The sequence below is a fragment of the Anabrus simplex genome, chromosome 2 (genome assembly GCF_040414725.1).
Source record: "Anabrus simplex isolate iqAnaSimp1 chromosome 2, ASM4041472v1, whole genome shotgun sequence".
In the NCBI taxonomy this organism is placed as follows: domain Eukaryota; kingdom Metazoa; phylum Arthropoda; class Insecta; order Orthoptera; family Tettigoniidae; genus Anabrus; species Anabrus simplex.
The window spans coordinates 278,263,484-278,288,021 of NC_090266.1; positions in this window are offsets into that span (position 1 = coordinate 278,263,484).

Sequence of the window (24,538 nt, forward strand, 5' to 3'; positions counted from 1 at the left end):
TTCAACGTTAATTAGGCTGATATCCTAGGCATCTACTCTACAGCTCACGGAATTGTAAACATCAATCAACTTACTTAGAAATAAGATCTCAACATCAATTCTTATTCAGAATACAATAGGGCATAACAACGAACGGGAGTATCCCTGGTAGTCACTGTCGGACGAGTTTATCCCCTGAGGACGCGGAACAAATTCTTCACGAAACATAAAGACTTGTCACAGTTCATTTCTTTCACACGGAAAAAACCAAAATATGACCAAGACTACTAATATATTTCAGACTGGGCTGAGTGGCTCAGCCGGTTGAGGGGCTTGCCTTTTGACCCCTACTTGGCAGGTTCGATCTTGGCTCAGACCGGTGGTATTTGAAGGAGCTCAAATACGTCAGCCTAGTGCCGGCAGGTTTACTGGCACGTGAAAGAACTCCGAAAACCATTATACTAGTTAGTGAGGTGTAATGGCATTTTATATTACATTGTAAGTAGGAAATGGTGGAGAACTATTTTATTTTTTACAAGCTGTTTTACGTTGCACCGGAAACTATTTTACTTGTCTTCGACGATGGAATTTGCACCAACGTGTGTGCTGATACTAATATATTTGCACATTTGTCACTATTACCACTATTTTAACAGTTTATAGAGTAGTTTAATTCTCAGAAACTACTTGTGGTGTTTACGATTTTATTGGGTTTTATGGCCCCAGGCAGTGCTGTAATAAGGCGGACAAGTCAAAGTGAGGAACTTCATCATTTCATTTTTCACGGAGCTACGAAGTACCACTGACCTTTTGAACAACATCGTTTTTAACGTTCATAGACACTGGCTGTGCTATGAATGTCATTACTCAGAATCATCGTTACCTTAGCAACATCTATTCATTCACAACGATTAATGAGGTTCTCCATGCGAATGGTTAAATATTGCAGACAGCAAGAAATTCAATTTACTATCAAGTACAAAGTACATACAATGAAAGAAGGGAGCAGAAGGTTCCTGGAAGAATTCTTGAGTGAGAATGAGAGAACTAAACCACTGGAAGTCCCTCGCAAACAAGGGAGAGACAGAGTTTGCGAGGATTAATTTGGTGCGTGCCACATCATCTGCGTCCACCAAATGTAGTATGACGTCAATGAGCAGGCTTTCGTAAAGTGCAAAGATGGCCTGGAGGATGTTCAAGTACTACACGCATTATGAAAGAAGGTTTTAGTGCGGATTACTGAAATATTGCGCAATATATAAAGAGCGACTCCCTGCCTCACCCCGAAAGATTATTATAAAGTCGGTCAGAATGGTGAACCCCAGTACATTGTAAAAACCCCGGCTATAAAATGTATCAGTCCATATCTTCAAGCATGCTGCTAACGACTCCAATTTAAATCTGATCTGCCCAGTAGCGTAACAAATCTGGTCCTATAAACCATATCTCGAAGTTGTGGGATCATAGCCCGGCACAGCATGTTGGCATTTAAGGCTACTTAAAACCAGCATTTCCGTGAAAGCAAATTTACGTTTACGTTAGAGAACATTTCAATGTAAACTTCTAACATTCCTGTAGAACGTAGCTTCTGTTTACATAAATGAAATTGGAATTTTGTCTATACTTCGGTCAGAATGTTAATAAATAGGTATTTGTATGTCGGTCATTTCCAGAAAAGATATGCAATTTTTCAATGTTCGATATGTCTGTCTGTCTGCCTGTCTGTATGTATGCATGTATACATGTATGTTGTATGTATGTATGTATGTATGTATGTATGTATGTATGTATATGCATCATGAGAAAACTACTAAACAGAATTTGATAAATATTTGTACTTATGGTCAGAGGAGATGGCACTACAATCTACATCATCAATAGTTTTATACATGCCGAGTGAAACAGTAGTTTAGTGGAATGTGTGAACATCATCATCATCATCATCATCATCTGTTTACCCTCCAGGGTTGGCTTTTTCCCTCGGACACAGCGAGGGATCCCACCTCTACCGCCTCAAGGGCAGTGTCCTGGAGCTTCAGATTCTTGGTCGGGGATACAACTGGGGAGAATTACCAGTACCTCGCCCAGGCGGCCTCACCTGCTATGCTGTACAGGGGCCTTGTGGAGGGAGGGGAAGATTGGAAGGGATAGGCAAGGAAGAGGGAAGGAAGCGGCCGTGGCCTTATGTTAGGTACCATCCCGGCATTCGCCTGGAGGAGAAGTGGGAAACAACGGAAAACCACTTCTAGGATGGCTGAGGTGGGAATCGAACCCACCTCTACTCAGTTGACCTCCCGAGGCTGAGTGGACCCCGTTCCAGCCCTCATACCACTTTTCAAATTTCGTGGCAGAGCCGGGAATCGAACCCGGGCCTCCGGGAGTGGCAGCTAATCACACTAACCACTACACCACAGAGGCGGCATGTGTGAACATTAAATCTCAAATATGTCCGTTAATATATGTTCTCCTGATAAATGTTATAAATGTAACAAACGTTGTAGATAGGAATTCGAACTTATACGCATTTTAAATGTATCTTACGATGGACAAAATGGAAATATTTAAGATTTAGTTACTTCCTACGTCCTAACGTTGTTAATGTTTACTTACCGAAGAATCCATTGAAAAGAAATGTCGTATGGCTTTTAGTGCCGGGATATCCCAGGAGGGGTTCGGCTCGCCAGGTGCAGGCCTCTCTATTTGACACCGCGTCGTGATGAGGATGAAATGATGATGAAGACAACACATACAACCAGCCCCTGTGCCATTGGAATTAACCAATTAAGGTTAAAATCCTCGACCCGGCCGGGAATCGAAACCGGGACCCTCTGAACGGAAGGCCGGTACGCTGACCGTTCAGCCAACGAGTCGGACAAACAATCCATTGTAACAAACAGAGGAAGAATATGTTCAAATATTAACGTCTCATATATTTTTAAAGCAGTAGAAAGGTTGCTGGGGCCGTAGTTCTACTGACAAGAAGCTGACGCACTTAACAACCTTCAAGTACCTACCATCGAACTGACCCGAGGTCGATATCACCAACTTGTATTCTTCTGCTATCTGAGCCGCTCATCCCGGCCGCATGTTGAATTATTATTATTATTATTATTATTATTATTATTATTATTATTATTATTATTATTATTATTATTATTATTTAATCCGTAGAAAATTAAATACATAAATTATAATATATTAGGCTGTCCTTGAGTAGCCTCCGTGGCTCAGACGGCAGCGCGTCGGCTTCTCACCGCTGGGTTCGATGGTTCAAATCCCATTCACTCCATGTGAGATTTGTTCTAGACAAAGCGGAGGCGGGATATATTTTTCTCCGGGTACTCCGGTTTTCTCTGTCATCTTTCATTCCAGCAACACCCTCCACTATAATTTCATTTCATCTGTCAGCCATTAATCATTGTCCCAGAAGAGTGTGACAGGCCTCGGCAGCCGGCACAATTCCTATCCTCGCTGCAAGTTGGTGGCTTCATTCATTCCATCCCTGACCCGGTCATTGACTGGAAAACAGGTTGTAGGTTTTAGCTTTTCCTTGAAGAATACAGTAGTTTCAGAGATATCGAGCGGGTTGGCTACGCGGCACGCTTTATATATGTTAAGTTGCATTCAGTTGCGTTCCAGCACCACCGTTCGCAACTCTGAAAATGGTTTTCCGTGGTTTCCAATTTTCACACCTGAGAAATGCAGATGCTGTGCCTTAATTGAACCAGCAGTTTGAAGAAGAGAACAAGCGCCAAAAACTGGAAATATGCTTTTTTGCACCAAACGTGAGTTATCATATGGACGATCATACTTGGTACCGGTACCGAAAATCCACTTCCATACTTGTGTAATTTGACCTGGAAATATTCGTCAGTTTGAAGAAGGGAACATATTCCGTTTTTTTTTTTACTTCTTCAAACTGATACCGAGCTTGCCTAACATGGTTAGGTGAAAAATATTTTCTTGCTGAAAAATCCAAACACAGGAGTATCCCATATTGCAACGAAAAAGGCTTACAATAAAAAAATTCCAATACAAGTCAACAAGATCCAGGATGTAGGCAAGATTGTAATACATATTCCAGATGAGACATAACCATTTTTTGAAGAAGTGTTGTTTAGACCATCTGCTGCTACAACTGAAGATCACAGTGAAGGTGAAGGACAGTGAAGTTTTTCAGAGTACATTCTGTACATAATGCTTTCAAAACATGTGAGTAGTATAGAATTTTACTCTATGCTTTATTAGCGTTGTTTTGAACTACTATGACAGTTAAAATGAAGGCCAGTAATGATTTTCAGAGTAAATATTGTATGTAATGCTTTCAAAACATGAAAGTAGTAAGGAACTTCACTGTATGTTGTATTAGTGATATTTTGAACTACCGTGGCAATGAAAATAAAGAACAGTACAGTAATGATTTTCAAAGTACATTTTGTACATAATACTTTCAAGACGTGTGAGTAGTATAGAACTCTACTGTGTAAGTTCTAATAGTGATGTTTAGAGAAAACAAAACTACTATTTCAGTTTTGATAAACGATTTGTGTACCTACTTCATAATCAGTTTGAAGAAGGAAACAATCCACTCTTTTCATTATCGTGTTATTTCGTTAGGGTCTGCCTGGCCGAGGCGGTAAAGGCGTGCTCGGTTCGCCCGGAAGGACGTGGGTTTGAATCCCCGTGAGGAAGTCGTAAAATTTAAGAGACGAGGTTTCCATTTCCGGAGATGTACATGGCCCTGAGGTTCACTCAGCCTACACCAAAAATGAGTACCAGGTTAATTCCTAGGCTTAAAGACGGACTGGCGTAGAGCTAACCACTCAACCCCTATAAGTGCCGAGGTTACGGATAGCTTTTGGATTCGTTCCTTTCTTTAAGCTGCTGATTCAATCAAGGCCACGCCATTACCTTTACAGTCTTCTCTTCCCATCGTCATCTAAGATATTTATAAATTGCGTTACGTTAAATAATTAACAGATAGAGTTATTACTACTACTACTACTTCAATGCTTTCATTCCCCACCCTGAAGGGGTGGGGCGGGCCACCTAGAGGGTGTCGCCCTCTCTCTGGCCAAGAGATGCGGGCGGGTTGGGGAGATGTGATGGAAGAAGGAGGTGGGTAAAGGATGTGGAGAGTTAGGAGATGGGAGAGGAATTGTGCCTATGCCTGGGTATTACACAATTGCTTTATTTAAGTCATAAGTACATGATACATAAAACATATATGATTTACGAAAGGGTGTGAGGGATAAGGGGGTGTGCAAGGGGGAGAGATGAAGTGTAGAAGGAAGTGCTGGGGTAAAGGTGCAAGGTAAAGAGATGAAGGCTGGCTGTCATGTGATTAAGTGAAGTGAGGAGAAGTCGAAGGAGTTCAAACGTTGGGATGGTTGGGGGGATGAAACCAGTCGGAGGAAGGGGAGGACAAACTGGTGGAGATGGGTAAACAGGAGGAGGGTCCGGCCGGGGTCGGCGACGAGGAAAGGTAAATCGGGTCGAAGGTTGGGGAGGCGAACGGGAGGGTTCCACACGATGGTGACGGTCATATAGCTTGATCCCATGAGTGATGAGTTGGTTCACGTCTTCGGGCGTCGGCAGGTGGAGGCGAACTAAAAACGTTGGACCATCAGCGTTGTGTATCCGAAGTGCTCGTTGTACGGGCAGTCCTTGCTGACGGAGGTGAGTAGCGATGATGTCAGTAGGAATACTTGGGTCCACCCCGCAAGCAACACAGCTGTAGTTATGAGTACGGTTGGGCGACGGTGGTGGTGATGGTGAATTGGCCATGTTTGTTGAAGTCCCAGTGTTTGTTCGCTCGGCAGGTGGCTGGGAGGTTATACACTGAGGTCTTGGTTGATCAGTGGTGGGAGGGTTAGGGAGTGTAGACATCATAAGGGGTAAAGGATGGGATAGAGTTGTAGTGGTGGTAGGGTGGGTTGGGGAGGTGGATGCAGTGGTGGTGGTGACGGTGGTGGTAGTAGTTGTGGTGGTAACAGGGTTGGTATGACTAGGGAACAACGGTGGCGATGGAGGAGGGGGTGAGGTTACGACGGGCGAAGCAGTTGTAACAGGCGTAGTAGGTTCATCTTCTGGCAGCTGGGCTAATATATATGATGGAGTAGAGGTCGCTCGGTATCGGTAGCCATGGAGGAGCGCTCCGGTTGCTTGGAGGCGATTGCGGTCGTCTTCAAAGGCAAAATACAGAAGTACATCGGGAGATGGGTCGGGGCCATCATAGAGCCGTGAGGCGCTATGGACGCCGGTCCCGCGGAGGGCAGTCTGGATGTCGTCGTTGGAGAGAGCAAGGCTGACTTCTTCGATGACACAGGTATACATGGTGGGAGGCCGACTTCCAACTAGGTGTCAGGCCGTTATGCGTGTTTGGGATCGGCGGGGTGAAATAGTAGAGGTGTGGAATCACCCGGCCGAACAAAAAGAGACCTTGCGTGGAGAAGCGTTCCTCTTCCCGAGTTATTAGTAACCTAATATAGGATGTTTTAAAAACATTGCACATGGAGCTTGAGAGTCGGGGCAGCACAGCCACTAGTTTCTTACCAAGATAGCAGCGGTTCCTATCCCGGCCAATGCATTTGGATTCTTAAAATGAAGATTCAAGTAAGACTGGTGCTACTGCGGCTACGATCACGATATTAGCAGTCACGTAAAACTACATGCTTTATTGTCACCCTTGGCGGCGTTGAATGGTTGCAAGTTCTTGTAATAATTCATCTTTGTGTTACTTGGTAGCGCTCATATCAATTGTCGTGGTTCTCCTGTGTTGTAAGAGGTATGAAGCATGGCTAGTTTCCAGGGGTGTTTTCTGCAGATGTGCTTTTTGTACGGCGCACACCCAGTAAAAATGAACAAACGGTGCAATTCTTTCATCTCTTACATTTTTTCCAATTTCAACATTTGAATACTCTACAGTGCATATCGTTCTGTATTAATACGGTTCGTCTTTTCAAACTACTTCTTAATGATTCAATCATATATCCCGAAATACATGCACGAGCAGTATCGTGGTTAGGCCGTTCTGATTTCTCAAAGCACAGCTCAGTGAACAATTCAGATTGTTTCAGAGAGCAGGACTGTTAGCTTCAAGCTACCAGGTTGTTGTGTATCACCGCAGTTCAGCTAGTGTTCCAGATAACAATTTACAGACGGCTATTGTAACAATTTTCTGTTAAATTGTGCGCGTTCAACACTTCTGTAATTTTTTTTTGCTAGTGGTTTTACATCGCACCGACACAGATAGGTCTTATAGCGACGATGGGACAGGAAAGGCCTAGAAGTAGGAAGGAAGGGGCCGTGGCCTTAATTAAGGTACAGCATTTGCCTGGTGTGAAAATGGGAAACCACGGAAAACCATCTTCAGGGCTTCCGATAGTGGGATTCGGGCCCACTATCTCCCGGATGCAAGCTCACAGCCGCGCGCCTCTAACCGCACGGCCAACTCGCCCGGTACTTCTGTAATATAGTGCAGAATTTAAATTCAGTTAGGGCTATGACGAGAAGTATTACTATAAAGAACTCCTGGGAGAACCATTGCCAATACAGAAGAATTAAAGCCCAATTAATGATATGACGGAAAATGTAACTGCACATGAACTGGTATTTGAGAAAAAATTTCCTTGGATCATCTTCATAAGAAATTACTGTAAATGCAGCGAGAAATATAGACAACTAGTTTTATCTAAAGAATACTCACACGTTGAAGTAGTTGGGATATTTTTTAAAAAAATTTACTGAGTATTAAAAAGTATTCATTTATTATGGTCAAATTAATTGTTCGCCTCCATAGTGTAACGGTCAGAGCCATTAGCTGCCATTCTCGGAGACTCACGTTCGATTCCCGGTACTGCCAGAGATTGAAGGTTCGCAGGAAGGCATGTGTGTGTTTAAAAGGTACATGCAGCTTACATCTACTGGGGGTTAGCCTAAAAGGAGCTGCATGCCCGGCTCCATGGCAGAGTGGTCAGCGTCTTGGCCTTCGGCGCACGGGGCCCGGGTTTATTCCCGGCCAGGTTGAGGACATTTAATTTTAAATAATTAATTATCTTGCCTTGGGGACTGGGTGAATGTACCGTCCCCAACATTCCTGTAACTCACACATCACACAAAACACTGTTCCATAACACTAACACAGTTTCTCATACACAGCAAATGCCACCCACCCTCGTCGGAGAGTCTGCCTTTCAAGGGCTGCATCACACTGACAATATCCATAAGTAATAACACTTATAATAATAATAATAATAATAATAATAATAATAATAATAATAATAATAATAATAATAATAATAATAATAATAATAATAATAATAACAATAATCTTGTCCTACCGCTTTTCCCACTACTCTAGGATCGAGTGTGCGAACGTGTTGCACATGTGGATTTGCCCATGTTTTACGACCGGATGTCCTTCCTCACGCCAAACCTATAAAGAGGGATGTAATCAAAATGGCATGTTTCTGTGATGGTGGGTAGTGTAGTGTGTTGACTGAATATGAAGACGAAACCCGTCCCCAAGCCGCTAGGAATCGAACCCAGGATCCTTTGAGCCGAAGGCCTTAAAGCTGACCATTCAACCAATGAGTCGGACAATAATAATAATAATAATAATAATAATAATAATAATAATAATAATAATAATAATAATAATAATAATAATAATAAATGTTGCTGTTATTAACAATATTATTTATTCAGTGTTATCGTATAACTCTGTAAGTGGCCAATATTACCTCTTTTCAGCTGTACCTGCATTTTGAATGATCTATTATTTACTAAAAAATTACCCATTATTCTAATTTCATCATAGTTTATTCATGATGGGTCGCGGGAATACATGTCCCATAAGGCTGTGAAATATGTATGAATCTAATAATAAAAGTGTGAATTTATGCCGGAGAAGTGCAGAAATATCAGTCGTGATGCTAAAAATAGGTACGGTCCTTAACATGTATTCAATTCTGTAATAACATTACAGTGAGACCTATGGTAACCTAGAATACTGAAAGCCGGGCTGAGTGGCTCAGACGGTTGAGGCGCTGGCCTTCTGACCCCAACTTGGCAGGTTCGATCCTGGCTCAGTCCGGTGGTAATTGAAGGTGCTCAAATACGTCAGCCTTATGTCAGTAGATTTACTGGCACGTAAAGGAACTCCTGCAGGACTAAATTCCGGCACCTCGGCGTCTCCGAAAACCGTAAAAGAGTAGTTAGTGGGATGTAAAGCAAATAACATTAATTAGAATACTGAAGATTATATTCAAAAGATGTTTTACTGATAATAGGCAATAATGTAGCTTAAAATACTTTTAACTAACATTAGTTTGTATTTCATTAAAACAAGTGTTAAAAAATTCTTAATACTTACCGTTAAACCGAGTTTTACCAAAAGGTGAATGTTTCAACAAGTTCTAACTAGGAAAAAGTTGAAAAACTAAGAGCTCCTCTTGGACTTTAAGTCCTTTCAAAGTAGATACGCACCTTCTAGAGATTGTACAGTACGTTAAAATGAATTCCACACTTCAAAAATGCTGGGGAATACACGGAAATGAATTAAATTTTGCTGGTTAACATTTTTATCACTTTTAATTAGGTAAAGAATGAGAGAAATAACGACAGAATTCACACATTGAATAAACTAGATGTTAGTGAAAATAATCCTGTACACTTGGCGGAACTTCCTTCTCTACTGCAAGCATAAGCCGCACCCGGAATTTCAGGACAGCGAGCCCATTTGGAATTTATGCCCCCTCCCCCCGCCGGGAGGAAGAGCTTGGTTAGACTAGCTGGTGCCGGTGCAATTTAATGCTCCTCACCCAGCAGTTTAGTGGAATTTAGAATTTAGAAAAGGAAATATATTTGAATGGTTTGTGTTAGTGAGTATTAAAGTAGTTATTAGTGAAGGTAATAATTAGTGAATGATGAAAAATTGTGGTCATTGGTCACTCATCCAGTGAGTGACCATGCCGGATGTTGGTTACCGTTTGAGTGTAGTTTAGTGAATATGTTAATATTTGATTTGTATTAATTTAATGCAGTTAAATGGTGCAAGTCTGATTATCCACTAAGTGTATGGCTGACGCAGTAATTAATGTTACAGATACGCGGCAGCGTTGGGATGGTCACCCATCCAAACACTAAGCACACCCGGAGTTTACCTTTGATGGAATAACGGGCATTTATCTGGTAATTGCGCAGTGACTACACATTCAGTAAACTGTTGCGTTATACATTTAATGTGAATGTGCAGATGTAACTTGGAAAACAGCATTATTAATGGGAAACGGCATGTAGCACTCCACCTCGGTCGTACCCGTGGTTCCAGTGCTTTGAAGGCCATAATATTAGGAAGTGAGAACTTGTATAACTGGCGACAGTAAAACGTTATTTACCGAGCTCGATAGCTGCAGTCGCTTAAGTGCGGCCAGTATCCAGTATTCGGGAGATAGTAGGTTCGAACCCCACTGTCGGCAGCCCTGAAAATGGTTTTCCGTGGTTTCCCATTTTCACACCAGGCAAATGCTGGGGCTGTACCTTAATTAAGGCCACGGCCGCTTCCTTCCCACTCCTAGCCCTTTCCTGTCCCATCGTCGCCGTAAGACCTATCTGTGTCGGTGCGACGTAAAGCAACTACCAAAAAAAAAAAACGTTATTTAAAATTACCAACTAGTGGTTGCTGAAGGAAGTCTCTTGCACAATCGACATATGCTGCTAACGTTTCGGAAATGTTTGAAAACAAATTGAGAAACCCGCTCCTCCTAAATATATATCAGTTCATCTCCTACTGCTTGGTGGATAATTGCATTAGCATAATTCAGGCTACCTTTCATCCGGAAAAAGAAAAGAAATCACACTATGAAATGTCGGAAAATATGGACGATGTTGAATAACTTACATTTTGTGTTTCAATGTAAATTCCCTGACCAATAGAGCAGTCTCTGGTCGTTGAGTGTTGGATAATAAGAGCCTTTCACCAGATATCCAGAAATAAAGTATGAGAGTCATGTACAGGGCCACATATCTGTGAAATACATACTTCATTTCTGTGATTCATTCTAAAATTTAAGCTATATCTCTCTCTGACAAATATTATATTTAGTAGAAACGTTCATCGGCGTTAATAATAACAGCAAAGTACAGAACTGGTCAGTGGGTACTATGCGATGTCAAAGGCAGACTTCTTAGTGTGTAATAATTAAGGGTTGATGATGATGATGATTATTATTATTATTATGACCTGAGACTGCCTGCTGTCATTTCTTGATGGATACAGTACTTTTGTATCCGTCTCTTGGCACAGGCCAGAGTAAAGTTTAGCTTCCACCGAAGTCCCAGTCAACATCCATGGCTGTGACAATATGGAAGTTGCTGGGGTATGGGCAGTGCTGAGTAATGACACTCAGAGCATGACTAGTGCATCTGAGTGTTATGAAAGGTGCTGCTCATAGGGTCAGTCGTGCTGCAATAGTACTTTCTGACCCAGTTAGGAAAGCAATGGCAAACTACCTCAGTCCTCATCTTGCCTAGTACGCCTCATTTTGGTGTTGCCATTGGTTTTTGGGGTTTCCTTATAACCGCATAACCTTTGGTGGTGCTATTTGAGGATCCAACCAGCCTCTGGGCTCATGACCTAACAGACAGACAGATGACATGAGAAGAAAATATAAAACATTCTGATTTCGTAGAAGGGTTTATCAACTTTCAAGTACGATATTGGAGGGAATATTTATAACGTGGCACTGAACGTGAGGTAGGTGTTACATGGAGGAGAATATCTCAGGTAAAGGAGAAGGGGTTGTTTTATCGACAGTGGCCCGTAGCATGACCGGTGATAAGTGTCCACCACTCCATTTTTCATCACTGTGACAGATAACTTGGTAATTTTTTTTTGCTACTGTAGTTGCTTTACGTCGCAACGACACAGAGAGGTCTTATGGCGACGATGGGACAGGAAAGGGCTAGGAGTGGGAAGGAAGCGGACGTGGCCTTAATTAAGGTACAGCCCCAGCATTTGCCTGGTGTGAAAATGGGAAACCACTGAAAAACCATTTTCAGGGCTGCCGACAGTGGGGTTCGAACCTACTATCTCCCGAATACTGGGTACTGGCCGCACTTAAGCGACTGCAGCTATCGAGCTCGGTAAAACTTGGTAAAAATATCAGTTAATTATTTTGGAACACAAAACGTTTCACCCAGTTATTTGTGCTCAAAAGCGCAGAAATTTTATCACATCTAGCCTACTTAAACATCCTTACGGCCTTGTAAATGTGATGGTGACTAATTTCTGAGATCATCATAAAGCTGCAGACACATTTTTGAATGGTGGAAAATTTAATATTTCCCAAGCTTCTTGGATTAAAATGGAAAAAGGAAAGTCCTTGACAAGTGTTTATGTGGAAGTTTACACCTGCATCATCAGCAGCACACTAAAAGAGGAGTATGGTGACGAGAAGAAGCAACTACTTAGCTGCAACAACTAGAATGCATAAACCGCGTCACGTGTGACTTGTTTATTTATTTATTTTATTTATTTATTCAGGATCAGCAACAGCTTAACGCCGAATTACAAAGATCCGAGTTATATACAATAGATATGAATAAAAAATGAAAGATATATAAATATTTAAAAAGAACACAAATATACACAATAAAAACTGTACAATCATATATAATACATATTTAAATAAACAACGATATTAATAAAGAAAAATACATTTACAGTAAATACAGGAGCAGAACTGGAAAGAGCAAGAAGGAAAATTAAGTTATATTAGAAATATCATGTCAGAGGGAAGGACACGTTACGAAGATGTCTAGGTTCATGTTGATGGATAATGTATTAAACATTGCTGGAATACGTATAGAAAGGGACCTTTGGGTGAGAGAAAGCCGGGAGTAAGGAATGTGGAATAGGGTCTACGGGATGAGAAGTGGAGGGGGAATAAGGAAGCTAAATCTGGAGACCTAAATAGACCATTAGCTGCTTTGTATAGCAGCTTTAGGTCGGCTACTTTCCTCCGAGCAGAAAGAGTCTTGAGGTTCAGTTTCCCAAGCACTTGGATAGTGCTTAGGTTCCGACATGCAGGGACTCTGGCTCTGACGATAGCACAGAAAAAATATTGTGGCAGAGGTTTGAAGAAGCAGAATTTTTTTTTTTTTTTTTGCTATTTGCTTTACGTCGCACCGACACAGATAGGTCTTATGGCGACGATGGGACAGGGAAGGGCTAGGAGTGGGAAGGAAGCGGCCGTGGCCTTAATTAAGGTACAGCCCCAGCATTTGCCTGGTGTGAAAATGGGAAACCACGGAAAACCATTTTCAGGGCTGGCGACAGTGGGGTTCGAACCTACTATCTCCCGAATAGTGGATACTGGCCGCACTTAAGCGACTGCAGCTATCGAGCTCGGTGAAGAAGCAGAATTAGACCAGACTGGAGAGGCGTATTCAACAATAGGTAAGATACAGGAAACGTAGAATGCTCGGAGGGCATTTACATCTGCGATGTCAGAAAACCTGTAGAGTAAACCGAGGAGTGACATAGCACGTGAGGTAACCCTGTTTATGTGCGAGACAAACAACAATTTACTGTCAAAATGCACTCCTAAATCTTTTTTATTGTCAACAAGAACAATCGGTTGGTTCAGTAGGTGATATTCTTGTAGAACTGGGGATTTACGAAGTGTGAACGAAATGGTGGAACACTTGGAGGGATGAGGTTTAAGACGCCATGTAGTACACCAACCTGACAGAGAATCAAGAGCATTTTGCAATTAGATTGTATCTGTAGGAGAATCTATCTGCTTGAAGATTTTACAATCATCTGCAAAGAGAAGGATTTCACACGAATGGTGGGAAACAGTTTCGATAAGGTCATCAATAAACAGGGCAAAAAGAAGTGGACCTAGGACACTACCCTGCGGGACACCAGAGAGGAAGGTAGTGGGAGGAGTCCTGCATCCATCAAGGACCACGCGCTGTAGTCTTCCGCTCAGAAAGCTATTAATTAGAGCTAGGAGTCTCCCATGAACTTTAAACCGTTCAGAAAGTTTGTGTGCAAGAAGCCTGTGATCCACGGTATCGAAGGCCTTCGCGATGTCCATATAGCATACATCAAGTTGAGAGCCCGCGTGGATGGCAGACGTGGCATGATGGAGCAGGATAGCCAAGTTAGAATGATCCCCTATTGGTCAGAATAATACAGACAAGTGTATGAGTGTGTACTAAAATCTCTACCACTATTATAAATAAAGTATATTATGATGAAATAAGGCGAGGCATTGAATATTTGTTAGTTTCTATAACATGGTAAATAAATTCATTTTTATGTTTTCATTTTCATTCCTGTGTTTTGTGCTGGAGTATAGTTTTTTCGGCAAATATACTTGCTTGATATGTTTCTAGGCATTACTTTTTATTCATCTTGTGTATTAATATTTTCGAGAGGATGCCTTGTAACAAAACAAGTTTTTCACCTTTTCTCCGATTTTACATTTTGGCACCGAGACCTACTTGTTATAGTATTCAAGTACTGCTATTAAGTTGACGAGGAACAACACTACGCAAGAAGTACAGATTATCAATCACAATGACCTACAAATGGAAAATATACACGTACCAGAAAACGTGCCAAGACGACTGCTGCTCAGTCAGATGGCCTAGAGTGCCACATGATCAGCGTCACGAACTCTCCAGAGTATTTCTTAGCTGCCTCTCATATCAAACAGCTCCTAATTTGGTCTCATGAGGCTGAGTGAAACCCATTCTGGCATTCAGTCCAAGATTAAAATCCTTTGGTGAATCGGTAATCGAATCCACTCCTCCTGGTAAAAGGCAGGCACGCTGCCCCTACACAACGGCGCTGAATATAATATCGTGTAGGTCATAAATAACATGAGAGTGTCAATAACATACCCAACTAACAGAAAATAGGAGTTATTTTACAGTGACTTGAAAGGCATTCATTACAATCAGGACGCCGGGAGCGAAGGGATTCTCACATCAAATGAATCGAATGAAAGAATTTACTGTCTCAAGCATCCCGTGTCTAAGGGATAACAGTATGAATATCAGCCAATGAGAATTTAATGTAGGAAATTTGCCTTTCAAGCTTCACAATATATTTGTTTGATGTTGTCTCTGTTTTTTCCTACCCATTGATCGCCCGTCTTAAGACCCGCTCAGAGAAAACATATACATGCCCACAGGGCTCCTGCTACAAAATATTTTATGAGGACTCAACAGGTGATGGACGCTTTCGGCTTCCCTATGTAAACACTCGGAGCGTAGAAGAAGATATTCTTTTATATAGGAGCTCATGCAGCCACTATTTTACATCATACAAAAATACAGATGAACTGTGGTATCAGAACACGATGTCTACATACAAGTCTATAGACCTCATGTGAACCTATTCATCAGCCTGTTTATTTCCCTGGTGTACCTGACAACAGTGAAATGATAGCAGAGCTATTCTTCTTTTATCGACGGCAACGAATTTATTATCCAGTATATGAAGGGAACTTGTACAGAGGAAATGCTTCAGTGAGACTAATGGTCCCTGAGGAAATACCTTATTCTACAAAAGTATCCAGGTACTCACATTTATCAATCACTGGACGCACAACAGTTCGAGCAAAAGTTCAATACGTTTTATCTGAATGTGATCGAGGTGGAGAAAGCGGTTACAGTAAGATAGGATAACTTATTTCAGAAATACCCCAAAGGCACCTTTAAAATCACACAATATTAACTGCAAGGTATTGTCAGGTAGTTGGCATGGGTAATTTCTTTAACATCTGAGTTGATCTGGCCGAGGCGGTAAAGGCGTGCTCGGTTCGCCCGGAAGGACGTGGGTTCGAATCCCCGTGAGGAAGTCGTAAAATTTAAGAAACGCGATTTCCACTTCTGGAGGTGCATATGGCCCTGAGGTTCACCCAGCCTACACCAAGAATGAGTACCAGGTTAATTCCTGGGGGCAAAGGCGGCCTGGCGTAGAGTTAACCACTCTACCCCATCACGTGCCGAGGTGAACAATGGTGGAAGCCTTTACATTCCACTCCTCCAAGGGCCTTCATGGCCTGTACGGAGGTGACTTTGCTTTGCTTTTGCTTTGTTGATCTGGACATTGTCCGTGCGCTTCTTTATCCTCATACCCATATTCTTACTTTATTCATTTTTACCGAGTAGTGACACATATCACCGCATATGTGCATATCACCGGGCGAGTTGGCCGTGCGGTTAGGAACGCGCAGCTGTGAACTTGCATCTGGGAGATAGTGGGTTCTAATCTCACTGTCGGTAGCCCTAAAGATGGTTTTCCGTGTTTTCCCATTTTCACGACAGGAAAATGCTGGGGGTGTACCATAAAACCACGGCCGCTTAATTCCAACTCCTAGACCTTTCCTATCCCATCGTCGCCATAAGATCTATCTGTGTCGGTGCCACGTAAATACGCTAGCAAAAAGATGTGCATATCATCGTGATAAACTTGACACAGCTCAGCGTTTCTAGTTCCACCTGATATTTAACTTGAGTAAACCTGATCCCTCTTCGAATGTTCTTCAAACAATATACTGCTCTGGTCAAATAATGAACACGTATTACATACACTTCTCTTTTTAGAATTGGCTTTATGTCCCACCGACACAGATAGGTCTTATGGCGACCATGGGATAAGAAAGGCCTACGAATGGGAAGAAGCGGCCGTGGCCTTAATTAGGATACAACCCCATTATTTGCCTAGTGTGAAATTTGGAAACCACGGAAAACCATTTTGAGGGCCGCCGACAGTGGGGCTCGAACCCACTATATGCCGGATGCAAGCTCACAGCTGCCCGCCCCTAACCGCACAGCTAACTCGCCCGGTATTATTCAAAACTTAAAATACGCTACTTCTCACTGACAGTGGTTGTGGTGGTGGTGGTGATTATTGTTTTAAGAGGAAGTACAACTATGCAGCCATCCTCTATAAAACACTAATCAGAGAGGAAAAACGAAAGGGATCCTACACTTCGAAAAATGAAGATACCGGCAAAGACAAGGGCCACGATGGGCGTGAAAATGATTCCCTAGGCCTCGAGTGCTGTAATACCGTCGGGGTCGGAAAAGAACAAGTGTTGACCAAGTGAGATCGGATAGGGTAGATGAAAGCGGGGAGCCTGGCACAAATAAGTTGAAACAATGCCAGTACTCAGCTGAGGGCCCGGTGGTCGCCAACTCACGCTTTCAAGTTAAGAGCCCCTGGTGCCCCTTTTAGTCGCCACATACGACAGGCAGGGTACTTCTCACTAGTAGAAGGTCCTGAAAAGTCCTCAAATGTGATATGTAAATATTCAAACTAGTTGATTTGCTTCTAGTGCAAATTGAAAGAAAAATAATAATTATACGTATCATTAAAACAACCATAGAGTAGAAAAGGCTTGATGATAATGATTAACTTCGTTCTGTTGCACCTGTACCAATGACTCACTGGAAAGTGTGATGGAAAAGAGAATGTCTGTACTTAACATTCTGTGCTAAACCATGCCCCCTTTAAATTTCACACACGTACTATTATGATATGATATGCTTACCTCAAACGATCTCCTCAGAACTCTTCCCTGCGATTCGCACATACACGTTCACATACACACATGTTGTTGCTGGTTTTATTTTGGGACTTGAAACATAGTGATTCACAAAATAGGGGTCTAAGTGTATGTTAAGTTTTTCTTATAACTTTTGTTGCAGCAATGACTGTACGTGTGTGTGTTTTATCTATTTGGGACTAAGAGACATGGCATGTCCAATGTGTTAGGAACACCATTTCTCGACTCAGTTCTTTCCGGAATGCAACGCATCCGGATCCAAAATTCCGTCTAAAAAGCGTGGCAAAGCCGGAAATTAAACCTCGACCTAATTGAGCAAAAGCTGATATACTAGCCCAAATATCACATACATACATACATACATACATACATACATACATACATACATACATACATACATACATACATACATACATGCATACATACATTACATACATACATACTGAACCCTTATGGAGCACAAAGGTTATGGATTCAATACATACATTACCAGGAAAAATATGCCGGTACTTGGCTAGCTTGAAGCGCATGGGTTTACGCAGGGCGTGTACAGCACATTGCATTGGAATGTGTGCAGAGAGAGGTTTTGCTTTTAAATGAAATTTTAATTTTGACTTTTTGTTTATTCAAGACAGACAAGTTCATATCACCTTTAAGTACAACTGAAGTTGGAAACGGTGTGTTGCCTTGCGTCTGATGATGTCTCACGCTGTTGATGCTACTACAATCCACACCAGATAACAGCTCTCAGCACCACGGAACCACGTATTACTCCACCAGAGGTTGTCCTTGGCGTTCTGGAATTTCTAGATCATCTCGACTCTCTGGGAGGTCGAGTTCCAGGGTTCACTCAGTATTATTGGTAACACTCGACTTATTTGGGGTGAAATTTGAAGTGAAGTTTGAATGGTTTTACGTTCCTATAAAGGGATTAAATAAATATGAAAGCACCGTGTTGAATGTCAATAAGATCAACCACGAACATTTCTTTACGGTAAATGAACAGATTTAAGAGTTAATAAAGGGACTATTCAGCTGTCGAAGGTTGATGAAATCGAACACGCACACTTCAACAGAAATTTCACTTGAGACAGGTTTCAAGGTAAAAAGAAATAATTTACTTGTGCATTTCACTGTTAACTGTTCGACGAAAGAGAAAACAAATGCTTATAGAGATTTACTGCGTCCTACCATTTTTAGGATTATTTAAATGTTTACACATCACAATGCTATGTCACTGTTCACTGCAATAATTTTACTTTTAGTTGAAGAAGTAAATGCCTACGGATGAAATTAGTTTCATTGACATGTAATTGTGGCACGAAGATTACACTTAGTATATTATTTACATGGAGTGAATTTGGATCCGTTCACTGATACTGCTACGTTACATTGAAACACAACTGAAGATACTGATATGATTTCTTGCAAGTGAAATTAGTTCCATTCACTGAAGTTGCTGTGTTCATTAGCTGTAATGTGATATTAAAAGTCAACCAGTATTTGAGCTATACTCAAGAAAACCTAAGTTTCAATGCACTGTTCTGAAGACTCTGAGTTAATGCTTCCACTCGAAAACACGTGTTCTAATATTTGAATTAATTATCTGAATTCCACTCGCAACTCAAGTTCTAATATTAGAATTCAATATCCGACTATATGTTTGAATTCACTGTTGAAAATTACGAATGTAGTGCTTTCTGACATATAACGTCACATGAAAAAGTATACAAGTTCAAAACTGCACTGTTTGAGATGCAAAGTCGAAATATATTTTATTCACCTTACATGACGAACTTCGTACATTTTAACTGCAGACCTTGAACACTGACAGTATGACGTCGTAGATCTTCTATCAGCCAACCAGCATGGCTGTGCTGTGGGATAATAATCTACCTAAGCTTGTTACCTTGCTTCTTTTATACTGAATCTGCCGTATGCGTCATGGAATTCAGCTGTCACTTCAACCTGCAATAACTCCATTAATCCTTCACGGATATTCGTATAACTTAGTAGTTATATAGGTTCTAATACTGGCCACATGTGATGTAGTTGAAGAGATGTTACCATTTTTATTAAGGTAGATATTTACCATGGAAGGAATGTTCGAAATGACGGAGTTTGTCCTTGACCGGCCAGCAGCGAGCTCACACCACGTTCGCTAGCAGCGGTCGGATCTCCTTGAATGCAGATCGTATTTTAAATTATAAATACTTCAAGTACGGACGCTAGACCATCGTTCTTGGTTCAATACACATAACAGCTACACAAGGACGAAAACTTACACCAATTCGCGCCCTCAATCATCTCTCACTGCTCAGTCACACTAGTTTTCACTCTATCGCTTATAATATAAACAGTCACACTACACACTTTTCCACAAGTGTTACTTATAGTCTTATTCAGCTCACAGCTATTATTACACTCACTTAACGCTGTCACAGCCTCTTAATTCACAGCAGGCGCACATCACTGCCTCGCTATCTCGTATGTCGTACATTCACCGCACACTCACAGCAAACATCCTTCACTGTCCCTTGCCGATACACACTAGAGCACTCTCAGGCTGCTCCGGTACACGTTGCTCGCTCACAGCAGGCGGACACGAGAGACTACTCCTCGGCGACAGGCACACACAACGAACGCTCAGCTCCACGTTAAACTGCACTACTCAACAGCACTAAACCGCTGACTGACTGTTAGATCCACAGCAGTACCCTCACACAACAGAATTACTCCCAGTGTTCGCACACAGCACTAATTCTCTGACTGAACTCTACTGTACCATGACAGAAATGAACAAATCACTCTTCACTATTGACCAAGTGCTCTACGATACCTCTCCTCAGCAACACTCATACAGAGACTGACGCAAACTGAACCCTCAACTCTAACTGAACTGTTGAAGCTCGTCCGGTCTGCCTTAAATAGCAACTTCGCGAGAGGAGAAACCCCTAAATTCTTCTCGAGCCCGAGAGCTCTGGGTTCACCTTCTAGTTCATTCTCACACCGCCGGGAGGGCTCCAGCGAGATAACACCGGCTCAGATGGGTCTTAAGGCGACGAAGGGATAAAATAAGTCTAGGACTGGGAAGGAAGCGACCATGGCCTTAATTAAGATATAGCTTTAGCATGTGCATGGGTATGAAGATTGGAAATCACGTGAAACTATTTTTAGGGCTGCCGACAGTGGAGTTCGAACCCAATATCGCCCGAATGCAAGCTAACGGCTACGTGGCTCGAACCGCGCAGCCATCTGGCTTATTATATTTCCATTAGAGACTACATAGGAGGTATGCGTCTACTGTGGCTAATTAATCTAAGTATTCGATTACGTAAAACTGCAGTATACTTGGGGACAAAACATGACGACTTCGTCTCACACCATTACCTCCAGCGGCAGCCAGGTATCTATTAGCGGCTTATAGGATTTCCTGCTTTTACTCTAACCGGAGTTGCCAAATTGTCTACTGCAATCGATACGAATAAAATGGTAAAGGCTAAAGGTAAAGTGCAAGAAAGTGGTTTGGCAACATCTCCACACCAAGTAAGGATAACTTACAACTTGTTAACTCAACAGTGTGATTGACTGCTCTCTTCCAGCTCGCTTCCAGGAACTGAGGCCGTCATGTTTTATCCCCAGTATAATAATGATTGCTAGTACAAGAAGGAGAGTACTTAATTTGGACGGTATTCGTAAAGATGAAAATAACAAAAATAACAATTAATGTTTCATTAACCTGAAATGAATCCGCGGAGTTGGATTCAGAAGACCGGCGTTCTACCGTCTGAGCTATTAAGACGGGTTATTTTTTTAAAAAAGAGGAAATTCAAATTGTGGATCATTATCGGATGTTCTACGAATCCGTACCCTTGTTGGTATCATGGAAAATAACTGAAGAAGGTAGATTACCAAGACGACTAAGTGTGTTCTCTCATGCAAGAGTCGTTGAGAGAGATGATTACTCTGTGTATTTAATGATGACTTCCGCGACCGGTTGATCAGGATATTAAATTTGTTTTATATAATTTGAAGAACATTTCAGGATGTACGAATATATATTTAGTCATTTTGTATATTCTGGATATATTGTCCAAAATAACCTCCGAAATGCCTGCCACTTGATGTATTCTAAGCCACGGTAGCTCTCTGGCCGGATTGGTGAGCTCTATCGGCCGAAGATCCCAAGTCCAAATCCTGCTGTTGACATCGGCTATTCTGAATGGACATTCACGGGGCATTACATACATTTCAGTAAAAGTAACTCTTAAGGCTCCTATTTCAAACCTGCGTCTAAATACAGATTCGCATACTACGGCACACACCCCGTGACCATAGTGTTAGCAGAACGTTTCTACACGCAGTTAGTAACACGACGCTGATAATCAAACATGCCCCAATATTTTAATATTAATTTTTAGAAAGAAAAATAGAGAAATCAAACCAAAAACATCGGAAGCCCATTGCTTGTACATTTTCTGGTAAATTTAATTTACTACTTCATTTATTAAGAAACAACCAATTATTAATTTCCTGACTAAAGGTGACTGAAGTCAATATTTACAACAAGAAAAATAATATCTTGAAGGAATTTAATCGTATTTCCTTAACGTCCCACTAACGGATTTAACGGTTTTCGGAAACGCCGAGGTGCGGGAATTTTGTTCCGCAGGAGTTCCTTTACGTGCCAGTAAATCTACAGAAACGAGGCTGACGTATTTGAGCACCTTCGAATACCACCGAACTGAGCCAGGATCGAACCTGCCAAGTTGGCGTCAGAAGGCCAACACCTCAACCATCTGAGCCACTCAGCCCGGCTGGAAAGAATTTAGAAGAAGTTTCTAAAAAGGAACAATCTTCTTCACAGTTATTGTCAAACGCTAAGAAATAGCCCAGAAGTGGGATTGATCTCACTGCTCCAATTCGTTAACAAGTTTGTATTTGACGTCGTTGTTGTAGAAACTAGTTCAACCAACAGATTCCTCACGTTCAGCAACTTTAAAAACTACCGGAACTGGATTAAATTATCGTGTTCCCTAGCCAACTCGAAGACAGAAGGGCTGCCTAAAAACAAACTTAGGTTGCGGACATGAGCAAATTAGCAATGGTATCAAAGAGTTGTTCCATGAAGTGCAGAAACTCGTTGTAATACCTTCGATGAAAACCTGTAAAGCCATAAACGAACTTGCACGTTAATATTGAGATTTTTCATTTCATTTCGCAGTGTTTTCATTATATGTTCAGCATTTACATTGTTCCCTGTTACCCACCGTAATATTCACCAAGAGTCTCTTAAACTTATAGCTTACGTTTCATATCGGATTAAAAATATTGTTTGCTCCCATTACCTCCAGCAACTACATCATTTCTAAATATGAAGCCTGACACTGGATGATTTAGTTACAACCTTCATAATTCGGTGGTAGGTCTAGTTTATTCTACTTATAACAGCTTTGCACGAGTATTTGTTTACCCCTAAATATTTCGGAGAATGTTGAATGAATGAATGAATGAATGAATGAATGAATGAATGAATGAATGAATACTGATCTGCATTTAGGGCAGTCGCCTAGGTGGCAGATTCCCTATCTGTTGCTTTCCTAGCTTTTTCCTAAATGATTTCAAAGACATTGGAAATTTATTGAACGTCTCCCTTGGTAAGTTATTCCAATCCCTAACTCCCCTACCTATAAATGAATATTTGCCCCAGTTTGCCCTCTTGAATTCCAACTTTATCTTCATATTGTGATCTTTCCTACTTTTATAAACGCCACTCAAACTTATTCGTCTACTAATGTCATTCCACGCAATCTCTCCGCTGACAGCTCGGAACATACCACTTAGTTGAGCAGCTCTTCTTCTTTCTCTCAGTTCTCCCAACCCAAACGTTGCAACATTTTTGTAACGCTACTCTTTTGTCGGAAATCACCAAGAAAAAATCGAGCTGCTTTTCTTTGGATTTTTTCCAGTTCTTGAATCAGGTAATCCTGGTGAGGGTCCCATACACTGGAACCATACTCTAGTTGGGGTCTTACCAGAGACTTATATGCCCTCTCCTTTACATCCTTACTACAACCCCTAAACATCCTCATAACCATGTGCAGAGATCTGTACCCTTTATTTAAAATCCCATTTATGTGATTACCCCAATGAAGATCTTTCCGTATATTAACACCCAGATACCTACAATGATCCCCAAAAGGACCTTTCACCCCATCAACGCAGTGATTAAAATTGAGAGGACTTTTCCTATTTGTGAAACTCACAACCTGACTTTTAACCCCGTTTATCAACATACCATTGCCTGCTGTCCATTTCACAACATTTTCGAGGTCACGTTGCAGTTGCTCACAATCTTGTAACTTATTTATCACTCTATAGAGAAAAACATCATCCACAAAAAGCCTTACTTCCGATTCCACTCCTTTACATATATCATTTATATATATAAGAAAACATAAAGGTCCGATAATACTCCCTTGAGGAATTCCCCTCTTAATTATTACAGGGTCTGATAAAGCTTCACCTACTCTAATTCTCTGAGATCTATTTTCTAGAAATATAGCAACCCATTCGGTCACTCTTTTGTCTAGTCCAATTGCACTCATTTTCGCTAGTAGTCTCCCATGATCCACCCTTTCAAATGCTTTAGACAGGTCAATCGCGATACAGTCCATTTGACCTCCAGAATCCAAGATATCTGCTATATCTTGCTGGAATCCTACAAGTTGAGCTTCTGTGGAATAACCTTTCCTAAAACCGAACTGCCTTCTATCGAACCAGTTTTTAATTTCACAAACATGTCTAATATAATCAGAAAGAATGCCTTCTCAAAGCTTACATACAATGCATGTCAAACTTACTGGCCTGTAATTTGCAGCTTTATGTCTATCACCCCTTCCTTTATACAGATGGGCTACAATAGTAACTCTACTTGCATCTGGTATAGCTCCTCCGACCAAACA